We start from the raw sequence: 8,629 nt of genomic DNA, 5'->3' as shown, positions 1-8,629 counted from the left end.
GTATTCACGTGTTAATTTTGGTGCAGGGGAGTGTAAAATGGGATGAACGTAAGATGGAGTGCGGATAGGGTGTGTTGTGTGCGGCTGAGTGGGTAAAAATGATGTAAGGTTGACAGGAGACAGAGAGAGAGAGAGAGAGAGAGAGAGAGAGAGAGAGAGAGAGAGATGAATTTTAATGTGTGAGTGTGTGGTGGTGGTGCAAGTGGGAAGAGTAATAAATTGTTCATGAAAGCGACCGGTGTTGTTGGAAAGTTTTTGGTGTGTGTGTGTGTGTGTGTGTGTGTGTGTGTGTGTGTGTGTGTGCATAGGGCTGCGTATGGGCAGGAGACTCACAGTGGAAAGTGTGTGTGTGTGTGTGTGTGTGTGTGTGTGTGTGTGTGTGTGTGTGTGTGTGTGTGTGCATAGGTCTGCTTATGGGCAGGAGACTCACTGTGGAAAGTGTGTGTGTGTGTGTGTGTGTGTGTGTGTGTGTGTGTGTGTGTGTGCATAGGTCTGATTATGGGCAGGAGACTCACTGTGGAAAGTGTGTGTGTGTGTGTGTGTGTGTGTGTGTGTGTGTGTGTGTGTGTGTGAATAGGTCTGCTTATGGGCAGGAGACTCACTGTGGAAAGTGTGTGTGTGTGTGTGTGTGTGTGTGTGTGTGTGTGTGTGTGTGTGTGTGTGTGAATTTTTGCCATTGTCTGTCTGTTTACTAATATGTCTGTCTTATGTCTTTCAGTCATTCTATCTGTCTGTTTACCTGCTTGGCTGTGTGTTTGCTTTGATGTGTTTGCGCGTGTGCATGTGTATCGGTACATGATTATAGGTGTGTATTTGAAGATGTGCATGTGCGTGTGTGTGTCTGAATGTGTGCGTGAGACGTGCGCGCAGAGACAGATGTCGGAGCATTCAAAATTAACCTATAAATTCTCAGCAAACTATTACACATGTGTCTGAGAGGAGGGTGGGGAGGAGGGGGACGTGGAGTTGGGGGGGGGATATCTTCATGGCTTGTGAAGTAGAGAGAGAGAGAGAGAGAGAGAGAGAGAGAGAGGGAGGAAGGGAGGGAATTTACTCTGCCCTGTTTTAAAGAGTTTGCTGAATATACTGCAGACTGCACAGGAAAACAAAAGAGATCTGTTTATTTTTTTGTGATGTGAGTGAGAGACGCTGCTACTGAGTTGATGGTGAGAGTGTGTTTCTGAAATGATAATGAAGAGGACTGTTTTTGATGAGGATGAAGAGAGATTATTGTGTGTGTGAGAAGGGTGGGAGTCATGCTTTTGTGATGATAGTAAAAAAATCTGTTTCGCAATGCTTGTGAATAAGCCTAATTTTGTGACAGTCAGTTAATCGGTTCTTGAAATGCTGGTGAATAACTGGGTTTATGTGACTGCGGAAAAGGGATTTGTGATGAAAGTGAATAATGCGTTCTGGAATGAAAGTGAATAAGCCAGTTTATGTGACTGACAGGTAATATCTTCTGTGGTGATGGTGGTAAAAAACATCGACCACTTTAACCCTTCACTACAGGTTGAGGCGGTGGTGAGGGACGCCTTAAAATGGAGGCACTGATTTGACCCGGTAGATCCGTTGCCTGGTTATACAAACGTCCCTCAACTCACTCCTTATCCCCTAAAAGTAGGATGGTGGTCTGCCGAAGGGGAACCTCATCTTGCAGTCCACGGGGTTTACATTCATGTGGGCCTGGGATTGCTACTACTACTACTACTACCACTACTACTACTACTATTACTACTACTACTACTATTACTACTACTACAGGCTAAATGTAATCGTCTGGCGGTAGCAAGAATATAAAGCAGCTGTAATACTGAAAGGACTATAGGATAACTTTTTTAACCTCTTCACCGCGAGAGATTCGTTGAATAAAATCGTCTTGAAATAACCAACATGAAAACCCTCTGTTCCTGAACCGGTAAATCACTCAAATTCATACACGGAGCTGAGAAAAATGAATGCAAAATTAGCTCCAACTCTGTAATCTTCTGCACCCATACTTTATTTATAATTTTCTCTCTTAAAAAACATAAGTAATTAGGGAAGAGAAAATTACCCCCGAATTGGCAATTATCTGCGTGTGTGGCGAATGTTCTACCAGCGATATTGCCTTATTTTCTGCATTTCTTTTTTATTCTACTTGGTAAATTTTAGTTCAGGAGGGAAGTGCTTCTTGGTTTTAGCTAAAGTGAAACTGAGTGATATACAGAGTTAGAGATAGATGGATAGATAGATAGAAAAACCACACACACACACACACACACACACACACACACACACACACACACACACACACACACACACACAGATATTTGCTTTGCCAGTGTAGCAGTTTCATTCCTAGTACCGCAAAAGAGGGAAAAGGAATGGAACTGCTCCCGTTTTCTACTATCCTCTGATTCATGTCTCCAGCGATCTCAGAGAGGCTTACTTCTTATCGTCAGCCCTATGAAACGTGGAATGATAATGATGATGATGATGATGATGATGCTTCCTTGCCAGACGAGATAAGGATCAGTATCTTTTAGCTGAGAGAGCATACTTAACTTCCCAATCCTTTCAGTACAATGACGTCTGGAATTATACATTGGGTAATATCGGAAAGGTTATTCAATAGAGGAGGTCATGGAGTGATGGAGATTGTAATATTTCTCATTAATTCTTCTGGTATAATGGCGTCTTTTTTTCTTTTTAATCAAGATAGATACCAGGCTATAATACGAGTATTTAACTTGGAAGAAAGGCTGCTGAATACAAAAGTTCCTTCGTTAGTAGATATTGAACAATCATTTCTATATCTGCTAGTTAGGTTAGTGTGGTCTACATATTTGTTAGTTTGACAGGAGAATACAGTCTACCTACTAATCTACCTGTGATTCATTCCAGTCTCACTTCTCCGGACCTTAATCTACCTCTGGACCGAAGGAGAAAAATATATAAAACAGGTGAGGCTGAGGTAGGCTGGCGCTCACCCAGGTAGAAGCAGGTCTCACTTGCCTAATTACCTGATGATTACCTGAGTGCCACGGTTACGATGACGGCTAAGAGCTTAATGGATCAATTATCTCTGACGGCTTATCACTCGCGGGGCCAAATGAGCCAATAAAGTACAAGGATTAACGCGGCGCAGGAGCCTTATTTTTCGTTTGGGTCGAGGGAAGATGATGGGGGAGAGATGTGTGTGAGGGGGCCTGGAGAGGGTGTGTGTGTGTGTGTGTGTGTGTGTGTGTGTGTGTGTGTGTGTGTGTGTTTTGGTTTGGTGCTTACTGGTACACCTGTACGGACATTTTACGAGATGCTTAACGCACGTACATATAGACCGATACTACTCTTCAAAGTCACATACACACACACACACACACACACACACACACACACACACACACACACACACACACACACACACACACACACACACACACACACACACACACACACACACACACACACATTTTACTGATAAAACGAAAACACTACCACTCCCTTTCTAAATACCGAGATATATAGTGATGAAGAGGGGAAGGTAAAGCCATCAAATCTTTTCCAACCAGGTACTTCCTTGACAGCCCTCCTTAGACAGACTGTGAACATCTACATATATATAGTATTAAGGCTCCTCTGTGTTAATGTCAAGATGATGGTATTAATATGGTGACATAGAGACAAAAGGAAATAGTAACAAGCAGACAGGGATAGTGTGAAAAAGTGTGCACATCATCCATCAACAAGCATGACGTGCTTGTGTTTGTTATAGTGTGATGGTGCAAGTGTGGTGAAAGTCTACTGACGATGAAAGAAAAAAAGTGACAGGGGGACTGAGAAAGTAATAATATAACAGTACTTAAATCATCTAGTTAAGTGGTGCCTCCTTTGTTGATGGTAAGGTTGTGGTGCTTACATGTTGTCGAAGGATAACAAAGAAATGACAGGAGAATGTGAGAAGCATGTGCTGAAAAGAAATACGTGACAGAGTGAGAGAGCGAGAGGTTAAAAAATTATGGTTCATGTTATCCAGCTGGTAGTGTGTTGTGTGTGTGTTGATGATAAGGGTATGGTGCTAACATGGCGATGGTGACAGGGCGTGGTGCTAGTTAGTGAGGGAAGAGGGGGGAAGGAGCAGGTTGACAACGGAGAGGTAAGAGGGTGGTAGGGTGAAAGGAGGGTAGGGTGCAAGGGTAAGGGGGGAAGGGTGACATAAGGATGATAAAGGATGGGGTGACAGAGGGGTGAGAGGGTAGTAGGGTGAGAAAGGAAAGGTGAGAAACGGTAAGATGACAGGGGAAGGAGGAGAGAGGGTAGGGTGACAAGAGAAGTGTGAGTAGAGGTAGGGTGACAAGGAATGAGAGGCCATAGGGTGACGGAAAGGCTGAGAGGGGGACAGATCAGAGGGCCGGGGGAGGAGATGAGAAGGTAGGGTGAAAAACAGAGTATGAGAGATAATAAAGTGACAGGGTAGGATGAAAAGTGGTAGGATGATAGGGGTATGGTGGCAGGGTGGTAGGGTGACAGGGGGGTAGGGCAGGGGTGCAGGGGAAGAAACAGTAGATTCATCAAAACTTCTCATGTCACTTAAAATTGAAAGATGGTGGAAGGGTTGGGAAGTGTGCTTTTGTTCATTTTTTCCCTCATAATCTTAGCATCTTTCCTGCCTCACTTCCCATCTCCTTTCACTCTCTTCATTAATCGATTCATTCATTCTTCATTTTCACTCTTCTCTCTGGTCACATTCAATCTTGCTTTTCTTCTCCACCCTTCTACCATTTTCTTTCAGCTCTCTTTCTTCACTCGCCTTTTCTCTTATAATTTCCCTTCCATCTTCACTCCTCACTCTCATCTCATCACTTTCGCTTCTCTTCTTCTATATCTCTTTTCTCTATTTGTCCTCTCTTAAATTCTTCTCTTCTCTCACTCTGCCCTTTTCCTCTTTCACCTTCTTCCTTCTATCCATCATCCAGAGTAAGTTGGTGAAGGATGGAGAGAGAGAGAGAGAGAGAGAGAGAGAGAGAGAGAGAGAGAGAGAGAGAGAGAGAGAGAGAGAAGAGAGGGGGGGAGTGAAGAGAAAGAAAGGACAACCCGATGACGATGAAAGGTAGAAAAATGGGGTGAGGAAAAAAACAAGGAAAACCAACCGGTGAAGAGAAAGAAAAAACAAATCAGGGAAATAAAAAGAAGACGAATCATTGAAAAATAAAGAACGTTTATATGAATGAACGAAAAAGATTATGTAATAAAGAGATAAAAGGAACAAATTAAGGAAGAGGAAGAAGCTAGTGAAAAGGAACGATTAATATCTTTCTATCTATCTATTGCCAGACGCCATAATCCTGTAAGGGGTGGCCATTTGACTTTGAGTTATTGGTTTTACGGGGAGGGGCACTAACCCTCCACTTGTTGACACGTAGGGAGCAAGTAAGGATTGGTTATATGGTTGCCATCCAGCGTTGTAAATGGTTTCTTGGCTTACATGAATAATATTATTGGTGAAAAACAAGGAAGGCAAGACTAATCAGTGTGAAGGAAGGAAGAACAAGCCAAAGAGAGGAATGAATGAAGGAAGGAGAGAAGGAAAAAAGAAATGAATGGATGAATGAGAAAGGAGAAAATGAAAGACTGAATAGAGGAAGGAAAGAGGAAGAGGAAGAGAGGAAGGAATGAGGAAGAGGAAGGAAGAAAGGAAGAGGATCTGAGAAGGAAGGGGTGAGTGAGATAAGGGTGGGGTGTCGGCCGGTCCATTAGGTGACAAATGGGGGAGTCTGTGGTGTGTCAGAGTAGCGTGCGTGTGTGTGTGTGTGTGTGTGTGTGTGTGTGTGTGTGTGTGTGTCGTATCAGTGTTATTGGTGTCAGTCTGCATACACATATAATTATTATACTGTACACTCAGTATTCTCTGTCTCTGTCTGTCCGTCTGTCTGTCTGTCTGTCTGTCTGTCTGTCTCTCTCTCTCTCTCTCTCTCTCTCTCTCTCTCTCTCTCACACACACACACACACACCGCCCAATCAAACTCTTTGACACAGCAGGAAAGCCTTCAGAATTTTTTGGCCATTTACTGATTCCGGCAATCCCTTTGTTAACAACTCTTTCCTGATCATCTAAAAGTTTGCGCTTAATAGAGTAAAAAATATTGTGTGTGTGTGTGTGTGTGTGTGTGTGTGTGTGTGTGTGTGTGTGTGTGTGTGTGTGTGTGTGTGTGTGTGTGTGTGTGTGTGTGTGTGTGTGTGTGTGTGTTTGTGTGTGTGAGAGAGAGAGAGAGAGAGAGAGAGAGAGAGAGAGAATTTCCCGTAGCGTCAGTAACTGCCTAGTATTTATTTTGGTGGCGACAGTCTGTGCTAATGTGGTGTACCTCCTACTCTTTCATCATTCTTCTACTTGTTTTTATGCGCCTTATTTACCCTACTCCTCCTTCTGCTCCTCCTCTTCCTCCTCCTCCTCCTCCTGCACCCCCTCCTCATCCTTATCCTCTTCCTCATTTATTTTTCTCGTCCTTTTTTTTCTTTTCCTCCTCCTTTTCTTCTCCCTCTCCACCATTACTACAGCCACCACCACCAACTTCTCTTCTTCTTCCTCCTCCTCCTTCTACGAGTATATGTCTCACATTATTATTCACGTTCTATTTCCTTCCAGTCTGTCCTCTTTCCTGCATCGCTACTTTCTTCCTTTTTCGCTTACCTCTTGTATCTTTATTTTCCTCTCTCTCTCTCTCTCTCTCTCTCTCTCTCTCTCTCTCTCTCTCTCTCTCTCTCTCTCTCTCTCTCTCTCTCTCTCTCTCTCTCTCTCTCTCTCTCTCTCTCTCTCTCTCTCTCTCTCTCTCTCTCTCTCTCTCTATATATATATATATATATATATATATATATATATATAGCGAGAGAGAGAGAGAGAGAGAGAGAGAGAGAGAGATTCGTTTCCTCATCTTTGTTCTTGTCCAACGTTTCTTGTATGTGCTTTTCTTTCCACCACATGATTTCCACCTTACTTCTATGTTTCCCCGTGGCGTAAGACAAAGTGTAAGAATGCAAAACTCCAGTCATCCCAGCCCAGTTTCCCTCCTCCTCCTGGCTCTTCCCCATTCCTTCTGCCTGCTTCATTCCCTTCTTTTGACTGTTTACTTCAGTGTGCAGTTATGCCCACTTTATTTTTCCGCTCGCCCTCCCTCTTATTCTTCTCTTGCTGTCCCGATTCTTCCTCTTCCTCTTCTTTTCCTTATTTGTTCATCTTTGTTCTTCTATCCTCTCCCTCCTCTTTCCCTCCGTCTTTCCCTCTTCCATCCGTTCTCCCGCCCCTCTTCTTTTCCTCCCTCTGTACTCTTGTCTTCCTTTCTTCCGTTCCTTTTCTTTCCCACCTCTGTCCCCTTTTCCTTCCTCTCTCCCGTCTTGCATCTCGCCTTCTCTATTACCCATCCTTTAACTCTCTCGTCCCTCTTCTTTCCCTCCCTCTTTACTCTTGTCTACCTCTCTCCAATCGTTCTTCTCTCCTCTCTTATTCTTCGTTCCCTTCCCCGTCTCTCCCCTTTCTCTCCCTGTCTCCTCTTTTTCCCTTTCCCCCAAAACCAACCCCGCCACCACCCCGACATGCCCCGCGTGCCGCACATTCCCGTCCTATCGTCACCTCTCATAATTGGAGGAAGTGCCACCGCAACCCGATCTGCCTTGTCTCAGAGGTGCCACGGGGTGATGCTCTCGCGGCACTCGCTGTCTTGCCTTTCCCACCGCTCTCTTACTTTCCTCTGTCTCTTCTCTTTCAGCTTCCGGTGGTCGGGTGTTTGTCTGCACCGTGTTTGTCTGCCAACCTTCGACGATAGGCTCGATCTCATACAGGGTTGGACATTAATACCTTCAGTATCATCACGTTATTTCTCTTTTACTCGTTACAACAAGGCGTTTTCTTTTAGCCCAAGTGATAAGTGGAGACGCTCATCATTTGTTCACCCAGTATAGTGGTACCCTCAGGTGACCCTACACTGAGTGACAAACCAAATAATTTCTTGTAAACCAGGAAATTTTCTACCATGCTGGGTGGTAACCACGAGCATTCCCTGTGTGTCGTGGATGCAACGAAGAGAGTTTATATATATATATATATATATATATATATATATATATATATATATATATATATATATATATATATATATATATATATATATATGTATGTATATAAAGCCGAGGACTCGGACGGACCAACAAGTGATCACCAAGGACATGAGAAAGGATATTCTGCGGACAACCATTCCACAAGCCTATATAAATCTCTACCACAGCGCGGACTTGAACCCTAAATTACGGGTTCATGCATCACTAGATTGCTACCCTGTCAACAGAGACACCGTAGTTTGTAGTCTCCTGAAATATACTAAATGATTTAGAATTTAGTCAGCCTCATCTGCAGGTTCTTTCTCTTCTTTCACACCCTTCTCCCTTCTGTTTTTTTTTTTTTCTTCACACTGTCATCCCTTTCCTTTCAATCTTTTTCCTCCTCCTATTATCCCTCCTTACTATTTCATTCTTCTCCCTCTTTCATCCATGTTTCTGTCTCTATTATCTTCTTTCTTCTGTCACTTTCTTCCCCATCCCCTTCTTCATTCCTCCCTCTTGTTTTCATTCAGCGTCTCCTTCTTTTTCCCTTTTCTTCATG

The sequence above is a fragment of the Coenobita brevimanus genome, chromosome 93 (assembly GCF_032717465.1).
Source record: "Coenobita brevimanus isolate Jiangsu-jjx chromosome 93, ASM3271746v2, whole genome shotgun sequence".
NCBI classification, from domain to species: domain Eukaryota; kingdom Metazoa; phylum Arthropoda; class Malacostraca; order Decapoda; family Coenobitidae; genus Coenobita; species Coenobita brevimanus.
Note: the sequence above shows the minus strand (reverse complement) of the source record.